Raw genomic sequence first — 17,483 nt, 5'->3', positions numbered from 1 at the left:
CCTTGATGGATTCCTCAGGGTTCATTCCCAGGGGCGGAAGGGTTGGGTCAAAGGGGGTCTGTATTTTCAAGGCCCTTGACATACAAGGTCAGAATATTAGGCCTGTTCACGTCTGTTTGTGTTTTTTTTTTTTCCATTTGCTCTCCATGCCCAGGATGGGCCTCGAGATCCCCATTTTTCACAAGGGGAAACCGAGGACTCTGGAGATGAAGTGACGAGCCCGAGGCCACCCAGCTGACGAGGGTCAGGGCCAGGGGCCAGCCCGGCCTCTCAGTCCTGTGGGACAATGCCCTGCCTACACCTCGCATGCTGGCTGGTATCAGAAACCCTCGGATTTTGCCGGAGAGATTTCCACGGAAATTGAATTGTGGGCCCAGAGATGGTCGGCGGCCTCGCTTTAATTAGCCTGGCTTTGGTTTCCTTCTTCGGCAGAGCCTGGGTGTGTGTGAAATCCCCCGGGCGTCCGTATACACAGGGCTGCTCTCGCTCCCAGCAGCGCCCAGTGGCCGGCCGTCTCCACGCCTGGGCTCCGACTCTCTCTGCAGCCACTCGGGTTTCCCGCGGTAGTCACAGCGGAATCTGGCACGGGTCAGGGGCCCGGCTTGGCGGCCACGGGTCTCCTAAGCACCCTTAGTCCGAAGGGCGTCTGGTTATTTCCCCAGATCAAATCCCCCCTCAAGGACAGAGATGGGGCTGCTGGGGAGATTGGAAGGAACGATCGACCTCAGATGGCTGTGTCCAAAGAGCTGTCAGAGCTGGTCCGAGGTGGCTGGGCCCTGGCACGAGTCAAGGGCCCCATGGAGGACGGGGTGGGAGAGGTGGCCCTTGGAGGGCAGGGATCCTAGGTCTTTGCAGGGGGCTCCCGGGCCCCCCTGGGGTGTGGAAAGAGCTCTGCACAGCAGCTGAGACCAGGCTCCACTTCTCGCATTTATTAAGAGTCTCTGAGTCTGTGTCTGACAGGGCTAATCCCTTTATTTTATGCCATCCTCAACTACCGAGTACAGAAGAGAAACCTGGGGCTCAGAGAGGTTAAGAAATGGTTTTGAGGCCACACAGCAGCGGGCACTGAGCTCTCCTGTGTCTGGTCTTTGCAGACATCAGGTTCTGGCCGCTCTTCTGAGTTAGAGGTCTTTGCTGGAGCGCCCCAAGAAACGTGGTCTCCTCTGGATCCAGCTCAGGTAAAACCCAAGACAATTCTTGTGCTTGGAGGGTGCAAACAGCACAGACCCCCACCCAGGTCCTGTGCAGTGGGCCCACTGCCACCCTGTCCCCCAGCCCACTGGAGGTGGACGTGGTCCGTGAGCTGGGGCAAAGATCAATGGCCTCCTCACCCACCCTGGGTCCCAGGGCCTCCCTGTTCTTGAAAGCAGCAGGCCTAAGAAGGCCTCTGTCCGCAGAAGAAACCAGGAAAGGAAAAGCCCATTCGCTCCGAAAACATGTGTTTTCTGTTTACAGAGGGGCCTGTCCAGTTCCCATGCTATGTTCTTTAATATGGAGCCAAAAAAAAAAAAAAAATCAAATGCTCAGCTTCCTCTCTGAGGTACATTTAGAGGCTAGAAAATCTGGATTCCGGCAGGCGCGCTGAGCTGGGCCTTGGGCCGCGCTGGGTCAGGGGCCTCGTGTCCTCCCTGCTGCCAGCAGCGAGCGTCACGTGGAGCCAGGAGGAGCCTTCGTGTACCAACTGCAAAGCCACACATAGTGAACAACAGTGGAAAACCCAAACTGTCCCCTTGGCATCTCCCCAGAGAGGGGCGGGAGGAGATGGCAAGGCGACCCGGGGTTGCTCAGGGTAGGTGGGGGTTGGAGTCTTCGTGCTTGTGCGTGTGTGGATACACTGGGCTGTGGTCACTCAGGCAGGTTTCCTGGCCTCACGCTCCTGGCACAGCAGACTTGACCCATCAGATGGGCCACCTGGGAACCACCCGCTTTTCCCGCCCTCCCCTCGGCTCAGGAGGGGGCCGTCTTTTCCCAGGCACCAGAGCAAAGCAAGCAGGGTGCCCATCCTCCTGAGCTGGGGCAGAGCTCACAGGTGCTGGCACCTTCTGAGCAGGGAGAGGGGCTCAGCTCTGGGGAGCACCGTTCTGCTGCCGTGGGCCAGGCAGCAACCAGCTCTGCGCCGAAAGGAGACGATGATCACAGGACACCAGGCTAGCACGACTGGTGAGTGTGACTTAGAATCCGGGATCTAGGGCCCAATCCAGGCTCTGCCACTGACTCCCCCGTGGCCCTGGGCAAGCTGCCTCTCAGAGCTCCGCCTCCTTATCGGTGACAAGGGGTGGGGGGCAATGACTGCAGGTAAGGGCCCTCCTAGCCTCCTAGGCCTGCCAGCAGTAAGGAGCTGACGCCCGCCAGCCGCCCGAGGTGCTCAATAAACGCCCGCGGCTCTCACTCCCGGGCCTGGGGGGCTTCACCGGCGCGGGGCCTAACCAGCAACAGCTCCCACCGGCAGAAAGAGGCAGAACCCGGCTGGGACGCGCCGACGCCCCCACGCGGGGCCTCAGTCTCCTCCCCCAAAAAAGGAGGCAGCTGAAAGGGGGGGCCTCCGTTCTGAAGACATTTTTCTGCCCAAGGGCTGTGCGTGGAGTGCTGCGGGAAGCCTGGGGCTCGGGGCAGGGCCGGCCCCGCACCCCGCTGTGCGCGCCCTCCATCTCCCCGCCCTGCCCTCGGGGTGGCGCCGCCGCGCGCGCCCCCAGGCGGCCCCCGGCCCGCCCCTCTGCCCCCGGCGGGCGCGCCGGCCCCGCGGCTCTCCGGGCACCAGGCCGCGTCTCCGCGAGAGGGCGGGGGCCGGACGAAAAGGGGAGGAGGAAGCGCGCGCGGCCGTCCCCGGGGAGCCGCGCCCTTCCCCGACCCCGGCCCGGGCGGCCTTGGCCTTGGCCTTGGCCTTGGCCTTGCCCGGCTCCGCCCACGGCTCCTTCCGTCCCGCTCCGGAAGCGCGGCCGAGCGACGCGGACGCGGGGCGGACCTGGGGCGGGGCCTAGTAGGCCCGGGGGCGGAGCCTCTGCGCGGCCGTTTCCGGAAGCCCGGAGGAGGGCGCGGCGGGAGGTGCGGACGCAGCGACGCCGCCGGGAGGAGGGGGCCGGGGCGGGGCTGTGGGCGTGGCCTCTGCGCGGCCAGGGGCGGGGTCTCCGCGCGCCCGCCTCCAACGGCGCGGGCGGAGGGTGGTGCGGCCTCCGCGTCCTGGGCAAGTGGGCGGGGAGGGGCGGGGCCTCGAGGGCGGGGCCTCAAGGGGCGGGGCCTCGGGGAGGCTGGGGTCTGCGGCCAGGGGTGCGGTGTCCACGTCCCGCCCTCCAGGCTTCCGAGCCGGGCGTGACCTGAGCGGGAGGGGGCGGGGGGCGCTCCGCAGCCCAGCGAGTTGCGGAGATTTTCCTTTTATTTAGAAAAGCCGAGCAGCTTTTTCTGGTCGTTCCCCCTCCTCTCTAACCGCATAACAAAACATCCTGGAGGTGGGGAATTTGGAAAGGCTTTAGTAAGAAAATGAGAAACCTTCCAGAGTCTCAACCACGCAAACCACGGTGGAGAGCAGCACGGGGGTGGGGGGCGTGGGGCGCGAGTCTTTCTTTTTCTATAAACGTAGAGATTTTTACATCATTGGGCTAACACTGGATACCGTTGTGGAGGCCTTAAAAATAACAGATTTTTTTTTCTGACTGCAAAGCTTTACATATTCATTGCAGAAAATTTGGAACCTTGAAAAAACATAAGAAAATAAAAATAACCTGATATTCCATCGCACGAGATCACCAGCATTAACATTTCAGCATTCTTCGTTCCTTTTTATACAATTATATGTTTGAAGCAAAAATGTGATCCTACTGTAAATACTGCTTGGCAACTCTTTTCTGGCATGGCTCTAGAACTTGAGTGTTTTCTGCAAGGTATTTGAAATGGCTGCACACAGCACTCTGGTGGGTGGTGCCCTACTTTATTTAACCCATATGCTACTATTGGACATTTGTTTTGTTTCCAATTTCCCTCTCTTCCCCGCTTCCTTCATTCCTCTGTGCAGGGAAATCTTTGCGTGTTTGCATGAAAACTGCTTGTGATAAACCCAGAGATGTGGAACTGCTGAGTCAAAGAATATCAGCACTCATGCTTTTTATAATTCCTTCTTTCTTCACATGATGTTTCTCAAGTTAAAAGATATGTAAATGAACGTGTTAAAAAGTGAAGTGACCCAAGAATACTAAACATACAATAAAAAGATCTCTCCTCGGTTCTGGCCCCAGGCACTCCTGGGTGGGACAAGGCCCGCCCATGCAGCCAGCGTTTTGCAGGTGACCCTGCCCAGGTGTTTGGAGATGGCCCTTCTGGGGAGGGGAGGGGGCCCAGCCACACCTTGCATCTCCAGCATTTTCTGTAATCATTTCCAGGCTGGGAGAGAGAAACCTGCTTTGGTTGCTTTGGGGAAGCAGTGAGTCACTGTGGATCTTTATCTGAACTTGGCTTTTCTTGCTGGGCCATGAGCACACACCCCCCTCTCTTCTTCTGAATTGCAAACAGAATACATGTTCAGTGTAGAAAGTTGTGCAAACACAGAAAAGCACCCGTGAGAAAATAAACAGAGAATCCCAACTCAGAGAAACCGCAGTGGACACTGGGGTAGACATTTGTCCAGCCTTTCTTCTCTGTACTCAACACAGACACCATGTTTAAAATCTGCCTTTTCACCAGTACGCTATGAACTCACTCCCTCCACCTTAAACAGGCTTCTCTGGTAGCTTTTAAATGGTTGTCGACTCCTCCACCGTCCGCTGTCCCATGCTCGGCTTCCTTGTCTAAGGCGTTGTTGTCGGCCAGCCAGGTGACAAACATCCTCCTGCATGGAGCTCCGTGGTCACCTCTCCAGGAAAGGCAAACGGGCCGTGAGGGCGTGCAGGTGCCTTTTCCCCCAGCCGAGTCTTAGTTCTACCTGAAATGGGACGTGTCACAGCCGGAAGGCCACGCCTCTGGCGATGAGCCAGATTCGGGGGTTTTGGCCCATCCTGGACCCCTCTCTTCTTGTCTTTGCTGGGCAGTCCCCTTGGGCAGGAGGCCCTGGCCACTGACCTCTGGCAGACAACCACCCTGCACCCCTGGGCGCTGACCCAGGGGCAGACTCCATCCTCGTGGCCCCGGGGGGACACTGAGTCCTTTTAGCCCCTGGTTTGCTGGCCCTCGGGGGAGTCTGCGCCATTTCCCTGATGCAGGGTGTGGAAGGCCTTCTGACTTTCCCCAGGGCCGCGTCTCCTCTGCTGGCCTGGCAAGTGGCATCCACGATTGGGTCAGCTGCCTTGGGCCCGGCTTTGCTATAAAGCAGAATCCCTTTATGAGGTGGTGTTTTAAGGAACCCCCCCTCCTGCAGCCTCCTCCCCCCATGCCCCCCTTCACGGCAGCACAGGGTGATTTGCAGGGCCCTCAGGGGGCCACTGCTCTCAGCTCAGTCACCCTGGGGCCCCCACCAGGCTGTCAGTTCCTCCAGGGCAAGCGCCACGTCTTCCTTGCCCTCAGTCCCCAGCACGGGGCCTGACGTGGGGGCCGAGCCACGGCACGTTCGGGCAGCCAGGCCAGGAAGGCGGCACAGCCTGGCTCAAATGAGGGCTGAGCACTGTGCATGGCGCAATCCTGGTGGGACGTCAACTCAGACCACGCCGCCGCGTGCAATCGCTGAGAAACAGGACAGCTTGAAATTTGTTCTGAACAAAGGGATTTCAAGGCCAATGAAAGCTGGAACCAAGATCATCTAACCTGACAGAGCAATTTTTCCCCAGTGGAATCCTGCCACTAATTAGCTGTGTGACCTTGGGCAGGAGCTGTCTCCTCTCTGGGCCACAGGCCTTTTTCTTCAATGCTGACTCGCCATCAGTGACCAGCCAGGCCAGGCTGGGAACAGGTCTTCAGCGCTAGTTCCACACAGTGTCCGTGCTTCCAGCAGTAAATGTCCCTGTTACAGCCTGCTCTTGGAAGGGAGGGGCACCTCTTGCTAGAACATTCTGCAAGGTTCAGCACAGACACTCTGCTCACGCCGGCCCTGCCTCCCTTCCACTTGGCAAGGGGCTCCGCTGGCTCGGTCGGTGCACGCGCTCATGCTCCTTGTCCCACAGCTGGGCAGACAGACAGAGGGGTATCTGGGCTCTGTCCCCTCTTCACTGGTCTCCTGGAAGTCCCTCCATCTCAGGGTCCAGCCGTGGGTCATCTGCGGGCTTTGGCCCTCCTTGCAGTGACCGTCCAGGCGCCCAGTTGGTCGGCCCCTGGGCAGTGCCAGGGGAGGGCCCTGGTGGAGTCGGGACCAGCCGGGAAGCAGAGTCCGAGCAGGGAGGGCTGCCACACGGAGGACCCACCCCGAGGGGCGGGCCCTGACCCCGTTTTCCCCTGTTTGAGTGGGTTGACAAAAAGGACAGTGAGGTCAGTGACTGCCGAAGACACGTTTGTTCAGCTTGAAGGAGTGGCCTTTATTCTGCGATAGTCTTCCTACTTTTTTTTTTTGGTTTAAAATTATCCTTTTGGAAAAGGAAATGATAGTGAATTATTTTTCTAAAGGTCCCAAGATGGACAAACAGAAAGTTGGGGGCAATATTTCCTTTTGAAATGTGACCAGTTTGTGAATTCGAGATGCCTGAGAAGCACTGTCTGCAGGCTCCCTCAGCGGCCTCTGGGGAGAGCCTGGGTCACTGCTTCCGGCTTACGACCTTCAGTGCCTCCCTATCGCCGGGTGGAATTGGATCTAAATTCCTTTGTGGGGCTTCGAGAACCTAGGCAGGTGGGAGGAGGAAGGTGGAAGCAGTCAGGGACGGCTTCCTGGAGGAGGTGGTATTTGGATGGACTCCTACAGGATGAGGAGGATAGAAGAGGGGCAGGCTGGAGAAGGGCATCCCCTACGATGGGAAAACAGCTAGAAATGGGATTGGCCAAGGGGGCGTGGCGCTGGGACACAGGGGAGCTGAAGTGATCGAGGCAGACGGGCCTTCAGGGGTGGAACCCCCAGGGCTAAGAGCTTCTCAGAGCAGCGAGGACCGCGAGGGGCGAAGCTCAGAGGGAGCCGGGGGCCCCCCGGCATCACACGGCGGGGGAGGGCTGGGCAGGGACGTGAACCTGCACGGGTCTGGCTCCCGAGGCCAGGCTCTGCACCCCCCGAGGGCCGTCCAGGGCTGGGCGCCCCTTCTCTGGCACCCCATCCCACCACCCACCTGGTCCCTCCTGTCTAGGAGACCCAGCTCAGCCCCGGCTGCTGCTGAACCTCCCACAGCAAGGCACCCTGGAGAATGACGCCCCAACTCCAGGTCCCCCCATGGCTGCACCCTGGAGAATGACGCCCCAGCTCCAGGCCCCCCCATGGCTGCACCCTGGAGAATGACGCCCCAACTCCAGGACCCCCCATGGCTGCACCCTGGAGAATGACGCCCCAACTCCAGGACCCCCCATGGCTGCACCCTGGAGAATGACGCCCCAGCTCCAGGCCCCCCCATGGCGCCAGGTCGGGTTGATGGCTTAACACGGATGCTGAGGAAGAGGGGGTCCCTGGCAGCTCCAGCCCCGGGGGGCACCGAGGCCTTCTCTCAGCAAGGACTTGCCCGCCTCCCCGGAGGGTTGGGGTGGGGACGTTCCTGGGGGACAGTGGGGCTCTCCCAGGAGCTCTCACTCCCCAAGAAAGGCTCTGTGCCCCTTTCCAAGTCCTGGAGACCCCAGGGCCATGGCCTGGCCCCCTCCCCTGGCGCAGGCGGCCCCCTCGATGCTTGCCATCTATCTCCCTGATTAAGTCGACAACTGCCCCTGCCTGCCACGTGCCGGGGGCTCCAGAAGTCGCTGCCCGCGTGAAGCTCCCAGTCTAGAGGTGGACCCTCATAACGGGTGTGGCCGGGACTGTGACGGGGTGGCAGGAGTGACGGTGTGCTGTAATAGCCATGCTGGGGAGACCAGCCCCCCGCCCCCCCCCCCCGGCCTCCACATCCGCCCCTGGAGTTCCCCAAAACAACCTGGACAGCGACCCAGAGTCAGGGGGGGCGGGTGGCCCCAGGTCACCGAGGCTGCAGAAGACGCTGCATCCCAGGGGCGGGCTGAGGCCTGCTTGCTTCTCCAGACCTCGGAGTGCAGCCGCCCGCATTGTTCCGGGGGACACGGAGGCCGGCCGGCCCAGGCCCCAGGGAACGCTCTGCGGGCCCTGGGCCAGGCAGGGCCCTGGGCTCAGCCTCCCAGCCCGGCCGGCTGCCCCTCGGCTCCCAGCGTGGCCTTGGCTCTCCCGGGGCCGCGGGGACCCCTGGCAGCCGGGCGGGGAGACGCTTGAGGGAGGAGGGGGCCGGGGCCGGGGGGCCTGGCCGTTTGGCAGCGAGGGTGGGAGTGGGGGCTCCTGGCAGCCGGGGCCGGGGCGGCTCCTGGCAGGGGCCGTGGGGACTCCTGGCAGCAGGAAGGCTGGGGCGCTGCTGGCCGCGGGCGGGGGGCCCTGGCAGGGGCGGCGGGGGCTCGGGGCGGGCGGCGGCCCAGACGCGCTGCCAGGCTGATTAGCATGGGCGGGGGGCGCTGGCGCGGGGGCGCCGCCGGCGGAGCTGGCACGTCCCTGGCGGGCCCAGCTGGCCCGGCCGAGACACAAAGCGCCTCAGACGGCGGCGGCGCTCGGCCATTCAGGCGCGGGGCGGCCGGGCCCGAGCCGAGGAGTTCCCGCCGCCGGGCGGAAGAACAGCGCCGGGGCCGGGCGGCCCGCGCGCCTGACCTTGAACCTTTGTGACTGGAGCGCATGCAAATCGCGGCGGGCCCGCGCCAGGCCCCGAGGGCGCTGCGCCGCCCGGGGTGTCCCGCGAACAATGCGCCACTGTCCCCGCAGCGCGGCAGGCTGGGAAGGACACGGGAGCGAAGGCGCAGGGCCCGGCGGGGCGGGCGGGGGTCCCGGCCTCCGTCACCCGCTTCCCAAACCGTGCCCTCACCCCCTACCCCTCACACATCCTGCTTGGCTTGCGTTTGTGTTTTAAATCCTAGAAATGTTCAGGAACAAAATGGTTCTCGCCCCTCCCGGCCGCACCCAGAGAGGGCTGCTGTCCCCTGGAGAGCCCCTGCACCCTCTCCTGGGGCCGCGCTGGCCCCGAGGGGCAGCCCCTTGCCGTTCAGCATCCTGCCTTTTCCACGGGGCATAAGCATTTCCCCTTGTCACCTGGCCCTCTCCCCGGGGTTATCCTTGGCTGGGCCAAAGCCCCTGCACCCCAGGGGCACGCCCGTCCCAGCGACAACAGCTTGACAACAGCTTGACAACAGGGTCTTACAAGCCGTGGAAGTGGCCATACAAACGTGGACCTGCCTGTGGCTAAATTACGTCCAGACGAGGATGTGCCGGCCAAAGTGGGGTGTCAGCGCCTGGCCTCGCCCGCCCTCGCCTGCCTGTTGCGTGCCCCTAAAAGGCAGGAGACAATTCACTCACTACCCGCGCCAGGTGGCAGGTCGACGCTGGCTCAGGCGCACGTGTGCACCAGCAGGCGGTTCCAGCGCCTTCTGGCCATCTGAGTTGGACTCCTTTGCCCTGGGAGAGGGGTGCCAGCCCGGGAGCTGGCCGGCCCAGCCTTGCAGCCTGTCTGGCAGGGTCTCACAGAGGCGGTGGGTGGGAGGGAGGTCCTCTGGGTCCCCAAGTCTGCCCAGGTCTGGGGGTACCCTGCACGTGTGTGTGTGCATGTGTGTGTGGGACGCTGTGTGTGTATGTGTGTGTGTGTATATGTGTGAGGGGGACTCTGTGTGTGTGAGCACACGGGGGTCCGTTGCTACCAAAGCGCTGGGGAGCTCAGCTCTGCCACCTGAGAGGCCCAGGAGCAAGAGGTTCGGAGGAGGTGGCCTGGGGCCTCTCTGGGCCTCACTTTCCCTGGGTGTTAAATGAGGGTCTTGGAGAGCTCTTTAGATTCTTCCACTTTTGCCTCTAGAAGCTGGAGGGCTGAGAGGGAAGGAAGGTGTAAGGTGGCCAGCGCCATGCTCTGGATGGCGCAGGGCACCTGGCTGGAGCTGTGGGGTCAGGGAAGGCTTCCTGGAGGAGGTGATGATGAAGGCTGCCGAATTCTAGCAGGAGGTAGAATAGCTGTAAAATGGGGGGTGCAAAAGCATGAGGCCCCAGGGTGGGTGAGGATGATAGCAGACCTGCCCGCCCCCCACTCCCCAGGGTCCTGGGGCCAATGGCATATTTTCCAAGTCTGCTGGAAATCTGGCTGTCCCAGGGACAAAACGGAGCCATAAAGGAGTGGTTAGGGAAGAGGGGGGAGGGCAGTTGTGAATTCCCGGGAACTTTGTGCTCCTGAAGAGTAAAATACAGAATCTGAAGTGAAGTTGGAAGTCATGGTTGGCAGTTCCTCCCTCTGGAAGACACATTTGGAAAACAAAGCCACAAAGACAGCCGAGCGCATCCCAGCTGTTCCGCGCGCCCCCGCCCCCGTCAGGCCAGGGCATCGTGGCGCGTTGGAGCTGGACGGGACCCCGGGCACCGCGAAGGGAGAGTGAGGCCGGGGACCCAGGGCTGGCGGGGCGGGAAGCAGGTTCCCGCTGCCAGGTCCCGGCTCTTTCCACTACTTCACCGGATTCCTTGGGAATTAGCAATGGAAAAGCCAGCCCCGCTCAGGGAGGGCGCCAGTCATATTTTCCAGCGCGGCTCCTCGCGAGCACCTGGGGTGCCGTGGGTGCCCGCCCATTCCGGGTTGCTGTCCCCCCGCCGGGGCAGCGCCGACCTCCGGGGCGGGGGCGCCACCGGGAAGCCCGCCTGGCCTCCAGCTGGTGGCAGAGGCGCTCGGGGTGGGCGGCTGGCGGGGCCGGACGAGAGGGACGGCGAGAGCTGAGGCTCGGTCAGGCCCCGACCGGGCAGGGAGCGCGGGCGCTCGGCGGCGGGCCCGCGCGCCATCTGCCCCTGTGCAGGGCGGCCGGCGACGCCAAGACGCCCGCGCGGGACGCACGGCAGGGGACCAGGGCGCACGCACGGCGGGGGACGAGGGCGCACGCGTGGCTCACGGCAGGGGACCAGGGCGCACGCACGGCGGGGGACCGACCGCGGGGAACCAGGGCGCACGCACCGGGGGGAGGGGGGGGCGACCAGGACGCGCGCACAGCGGGGGACCAGGGCGCGGGACCTGGCTGCTGCTTTCCAGGCCTGTGGAGGGAGACAAGCTGCTTAGCCTCTGCTCCCTCCTTGGTGAAATCGCCCAAGGACAGGGTGTGGCGGGCAGCCCCCACTCCCCCTCGGGGGAGGGTTCCCCCAGCCTGGCCCCACCGGGAGCCCCCCAGTGCAGGCCGGCCCTTTGTTCCCCGCCCCCGCCTTTCTTTCCTACTTTCTGTAAACTTTCTTAGTACCTGCTCCTGTGCGGGTCCCCATGCTAGTTGCTGGACATAGAGAGGAAAACTAGACAGATAGCGACCCTGCCGTTCTGGAACGTACAATCTTGCACACAACAGCAGAGATGAACCTGGTAATGCAAAGGAGCACTGTCCAGCGGGGCTTCCTGTGACGGCGGCCACGGTCACTGTGCTGTCCATTACCAGAGCCGCTGGCCCCATGAGGCTGGGAACACTTGAAATGTGACTAGTGTTTCTGAGGAACTGAATTTTAGCCCATTTTAATTAAAATTTAAACTGAAATAGCCACACAGGGCAAGTGGCTACCACATTGGACTGCCCAGATGGAGAGTCACCATCCATCCTGTCAACTGGTATTCTTTCTTCACAGCACCTATTATGTTCATTGATGGTGAGCTTATGTTCATCATCTGTCTCCCCATGATGGCACGTGTCTTAGCCCGGTTCCCCTGGAGGCAGACTCTTGCCTAGGACGCGATCCTAGGGAGAAAGAATTAGGGTAGAAGGGAAACCTATGTAAGAAAGCTTTCTCAAGTGGTCCCTGCAGCAGGTGGCTGGCACTTGATCCTCTGGGAGCCCTGGGACGTCTTATGAAATACATCTCAGAGCCGCCCAGCCAGGGGTAGTGGGGGAGCCGTGGTGCATCAGTTTCTGCTCACCATTGGTCGAGGCGGCTGTGGGGCTGTTGACTTCCTGGGTCTTGGAGTGAGGTGCAGGGCCAAGGTGTCCCCACATGTCCTGAGACAGAGAAGCCGCAGGGTAGGAGGCAAGAGACACCCAGCCTGAGCCCAAGGTGAAGGACCATCTGATTCCACCTGCCCGAGCTGGCCAAAGGCGAAGCAATAAACAAACCAGAAAAATGAGGAGGAGATGAAGGTATAAGTTGCTCTGTTTGTGTGTACATGTCTTACAAGGGTTGGAACAACTGGCAACCATTCTGAAAAATGATGTGAATTAGATCCTTGCCTCTCTGTGTCAAAATATACTTGAGGTGGATTAAGAATTTTAAGGTAAAAGTGAAACCATGAATAGAATGGGATAAAATATAGGTATTTCCATAATTTTGAGGTGGAGAAAAATCCTTCTAAGCATGTTGCTCACAGCAGAGATGATGAAGGAAATGAGGGAAATTTTTGCTGGATAAAAATTAAAATGTCCGTGTGGGGGGAAAATATAGATAGAGTTGAAAGGCAAACAAAAAACTGGGAAAAATAGGTGTAAGGCAAAAACAGCTCTAACTTTTTTTTTTTAAAGATTGATTTAGTTTTTTTCTCTTCTCCTCCCCCCCTCCCCCACTGTCTGCTCTCTGTGTCCATTTGCTGTGTGTTCTTCTGTGTCCGCTTGTATTCTCATCAGGTGGCACTGGGGATCTGTGTCTCTTCATGTTGCGTCATCTTGCTGCGTCAGCTCTCCATGTGTGCGGCACCACTCCTGGGCAGGCTGCGGTTTTGCGCAAGGTGGCTCTCCCTGCGCAGGGGCCACTCCCTGCACCGGGGCCACCTTTACACAGGGGTATCCCTGCGTGGCTGGCACTGCATGTGGGCCAGCTCCCCACACAAGCCAGGAGGCCCTGGGTATTGAACCCTTGGACCTCTGATATGGTAGGCGGACACTCTCTCTGTTGAGCCATATCCGCTTCCCAAATATACAAAAACTCCCTTGCAAACCAATAAAAACAAAATATTTACAATGTAGATGGAAAGGAAATCTACAGAACAGAAAGTTCAAATTGCCAGTTGTCTTAGCTTTGCCAGGCTGCTATGACAAATACCACATAATGGACTGGCTTAAACAACAGGAATTTATTGGCTTAAGGTGTTGAGGCTATCAAGATACGGCAAAGCTTGCTTTCTCCCCAGGGTCTGCAGCATCTGGTAATGGCTGCTGGCAAGCCTTGGCATTCTTTGGCTGGCATCTCGACCTCGCATCTCATGCCTCTGTGACTTCTGGCTTCTCTTTATAAGGCCCCCAGTAGTCCAGATTAAGGCCCGCCCTGCTTCAGCTGACCACACACTAACTAAAAATAACATCTTCAAAAGGTCCTCTTTATAATTGGGTCACAAACACAGGAATGCAGATTAAGATTAATTATGTGTTTTTGGGGGGCACATATGTCAACCTACCACACCAATATATCCAAGAAATGGTTTGACCTCAAATTATGCAAATTAAGCTGAAATGCATTTTTTCAGCTATTAGATGGGAAAAGCTTATAAAAAGATCACAGAAATTACTTATGAAAGATTGTAAGCACCACTGAGGGTTCAGGGAACAAGTGTTCTTATGTGTTGCTAGTGAGACAGCACATTGGAAAAATGCCCTGGAGGCAAAGTGGGCAACATTCATTCATTCAGCTAATATTTATTGAGCTCCCCTGTAAGTCAGCCGGTTCCTTTCACTTCCAACTTAGTGGGGGAGATAGACACTAAAGAAGAAAGAACACAAATACTTCCATAATCACTACAGTTGTAGTAAGTCCTTATAAATGTGTTTAACAAGGGACCCTAACCTGGTCATGACAGCTGGGGACACTTCCCTAAGGGTTGATTCTTAAGCCAAGTTGAGCATGATGAGAAGGATTTGGCTGGAAGACTGGTGAGGGAAATTCATTTTGGGAAGAGGAAATGGCATTGTGAAAGTTCTGATGAATTCTAAGACTGTTGAGTCCCATGTCTTTCTACACCTGTGATTCTTGGTATACTCTGGCCCCTGCTGATCTCCCTGATTTAGCTCCTGAATCCAGAGTTGCCACAATGTATCACCTACAACATCTAGTTTTCAACCAAAAATTATTAGACAAGCAAAGAAACAGGAATGTGTGTCCCAACTCAGGAAAAAAAGGAAGTCAATAGATACAAACTCTGATTGGATCCAGATGTTAGATTTAGCAGACACCGACTTGAAAGCAGCTACTGTAAATATGCCCAAATAATTGAAGAAAGATATGTTCAAAGAATTAAATGAAAATATGGTAACAATGAGTATGTATATAGGGAATCTTCACAGACAAAGGGAAATTATTTTAAAAATGGGTATGGTGGAGCTGAAAAGTACAATAATTGAAATGAAAATTCACTTTTTGGACTACAATTCCATGATCTTGAAGATAAATAGAAATTATTCAACCCAAAGAAAAGAGAGAAATAAGATTGGGGGAAAAATAGAACATCAGAGACCTATGAGAGTGTCAAGTAGCCCAAATACATGTAATTGGAGTCCTAGAAGGAAAAGAGAGAAGGGAGCAGGAAAAAACTTGAAGTTTTGAATTCAACTAATTATGAAAAGTAATAATTCAAATCAACATACTGTATTTTTAACACCAAATTTTGACATTTTGAAAACTTTCCAATATCAATGGAAAATATTGACTTACAGATCCAATAAGTTCAACAAATCCCATGTAGGCTAAACACAAGAAAAAACATGCTTAGCATGGTGGTTTGAAACTGTATATACCCCAGAAAATCATCTTCTTAAAGCTAATCCATTCCTGTGGGTGTGGACCTATTCTAAGTAGGAACTTTTGACGAGGTGACTTCAGATGAGGTAAGCATGGCCGGGGTAGGTCTTCATCCTCTTGCTGGAGCACTTTGTAAATGGGATGACTATAGAGCGAGAGAGAAACTCACAGTGGCAAGAAGCTGAAATCAACAAAACCTGGAAGGGAGGGAGAGACCCCTCCGGCTATGGCCGCCATGTGCCTTGCCATGTGGCCGAGGGAACCAAGGATCCCTTGCTGACAGTCTTTGGGAAGAAAGCATTGTCTTGATGACACTTGATTTGGCTTCAAATTGTAAGCTAATAAATTCTCATTGTATAAAACCAGCCCATTTCACGGTATCTGTTTTAAGCAGTCTAGGAAACTAAACTGCTTAGGTAAGTCACAGTCAAACTACCAAAAGCCAAAGAAAAAGGGGAAATCTTGAAAGAGTCAGAGAAAAAAAATGACATGTTCCATAAAGGGGAATGATGACACAATTAACTACTGGCTTCTCATCAGGAAACAAGGAGGACAAATCCAGACATTGCCTCCTTTAACTAATGAGGGTCCTAGGAGTAGATATTAGAGTGAAAGGGAGGGAGTTAATATGGAGTGATCTACTAAGCAGGAATTTCCTAGAACTAAAGGAAGATGCGAGTCTTCAGATTAGAAAAGCTCAGTAAATGCCAGGCAGGATACAGGAAAGAACAAAAACAAAAATCTTGATATTCCACACCAAGATCGTTTATAATGGAATTTCAGGACATCCAGGAGAGAGGGAGAAACATTCTAAAAGCTACCAGCAAATAAAAGCACGAGGCCTCTCCTAAAAGAACAAGCATTAGATTGACACCAGATTCTCATCAGCAGTAAGTGGTGTTCCTATTTACCAGCAATCACAAATTAGAAGAAGTAATGAGTCTTAAATATCCCATTCACAAGAGTAACAGAACACACAAGGAAGCTGAGACTAAATCTCTCAAGAAAAATGAAAAAAAAAATTATGAGATTGGCATGGCACTTCACAAGCGGGTTCTGGAATTCACATGGCAATGGACATGACCAAGAAGAGCCGGAAAAACAAGAAGTCGGGACCTGTCCTTGTAGGTTGTGAAATTTTACAGTAATCAAAGCAGTCATTTCAAATTACTGCAGGTATTACTGCAAGTATGTACAAATATCCCAAAGGAAAAGAACAGAGAGCCCAAAATGGACACTGCACAGGAGTGAGAGAAAGCTCCCGTCCACTTTCCCGGTCATCTGGAGAGACCACGGCAGCACCGTGAAAAAGACTGGACCACCTAAAGGGATTTGGGGATTTTTGACTTTCAAAATAGGTCATTGATATTCAAAACCGAAGGCGGGAAGGAAGCAGGGCATGGAGTTTATCCTAAAGCAGTGGGATCAGCAGGTGAGAGGGGAAGACCACCTTGCCCTACCTTAGGAGACCCTGAACCCCTGCGGGGGAGGGGCAGGGCGCGGCCCGAGCAGGCGGGAGCTGAGCGGCTCCCCCGGGGAGGGCCCGCGGGGAGGGCTGGGATGGATCCTGGGGAACGCCAACGCGAACGACGAGCCTACGTCTAGTCGAAAGCACTCAGAGTGTTTCCGTGACCTCGGCCTGGAGGTTTCTTAGATAAGGTCCCGCAGAGCCGCCAGCGCGACGGCGCCTGCGCGCTGGGGCACCCCGGCCACGTGGTGACCCCGTGGGGCTGTTCCTCGGCCTCGCTGACTTCCGGCTTCTTGCTCCGCCACATTTCTTCTACTTCTCAAGGCCCTAGTAAGTGGGGCCACACCCGAGCTAAAAATAACAACTTCGGAAGGTGCTGTTCACGCGTGGGCTCACCCCAGCAGGGGCAGGGGTGCGATTACAGACGCGTCCTGCACTGAGCGCGGGGTTCAGCTACCGCGACGGTGTTACCCAGTTCTGCACCTGTCAGCAAACGCAGGGCGGCAACGCTTCACCTGTGCTTCCGCCTGACCTTCAAATTCCCCTGGGAACTCTTTTCAACTATCTTACTAGTTCCCCTATTGACCAGATAGTTTAATATAATCTTAGACTCGTGTTGATTTTATATTTGCCCAAGAATCATGTGTTTTACCTTTTTTTGAACAATTATTCTTTGCCTCCAAGAATTTGAATTCCTAATATATCATAAAAATACAAAAAGAGCCCTATATATAAAAAAGGAAAATCCAATTAAAAATGGGCAAAGGTTTTAAACAGAGAATAAATCTCTCTAGTATAACCAGAGAAGTAAAATTAAAACAACAATGTATCATCTTCTCACTCAGATAAGACTGACCGATTTAAAAATTGATGTCATCCAGTTATGGAAGGCATTTGGAGAAATTGTTATTCTTCCAGTGTTGGGGCAAATACGTAATACCGTTGGAGAGCAATTTGATAGAATCATATGTATAAGTGTGGATGCCTTTTTTTGTTTTGTTTTGTTTTGTTTTGAGGTACTGGGGTCAGGATTGAACCCAGGACCTTGTATGTGGGAAGCTGGTGCTCAACCACTGAGCTACACTGGCTCCCCTGAGTTGTTTTTTTGTGTGTATGTGTGATTTTTTTTCTTTGTTTATTCACTTGTTGTTTGTTTTTGTTTTTAGGAGGCACCAGGAACTGAACCTGGGACCTCCCAGATGGGAAGCAGGCACTCAACTGCTTGAGCCAGCGTGTATGCCTTTTCGTTCCTGTAGCCCCGTTTCTGGGCACATG

General features: G+C 56.3%; 2 long non-coding RNA genes across 2 annotated transcripts in view; one reads left to right on the top strand and one right to left on the bottom strand.

Annotated features, from left to right (window-relative positions):
* The first annotated feature begins 1,743 nt into the window (after positions 1 to 1,743).
* LOC131280669 (uncharacterized) overlaps positions 1,744 to 17,483 on the top strand; it is a 34,474-nt gene continuing 18,734 nt past the window's right edge. Inside the window, exon 1 of the long non-coding RNA XR_009188391.1 lies at positions 1,744 to 2,160. This is a non-coding gene — a long non-coding RNA (uncharacterized lncRNA). The remainder of the gene's footprint in view (positions 2,161 to 17,483) is intronic.
* LOC111759581 (uncharacterized) lies at positions 11,525 to 16,409 on the bottom strand. Its single transcript, XR_002793518.2, has 3 exons — positions 16,201 to 16,409; positions 11,940 to 12,104; positions 11,525 to 11,760 (listed from the first exon to the last, which is right to left on the bottom strand). It is a non-coding gene; the product is annotated as an uncharacterized lncRNA (long non-coding RNA).

The sequence above is a fragment of the Dasypus novemcinctus genome, chromosome 12 (genome assembly GCF_030445035.2).
Source record: "Dasypus novemcinctus isolate mDasNov1 chromosome 12, mDasNov1.1.hap2, whole genome shotgun sequence".
Taxonomy (NCBI): domain Eukaryota; kingdom Metazoa; phylum Chordata; class Mammalia; order Cingulata; family Dasypodidae; genus Dasypus; species Dasypus novemcinctus.
The sequence above is the reverse complement of the archived record's forward strand: the minus strand, read 5'-3'. Positions and strand labels throughout refer to the sequence as shown.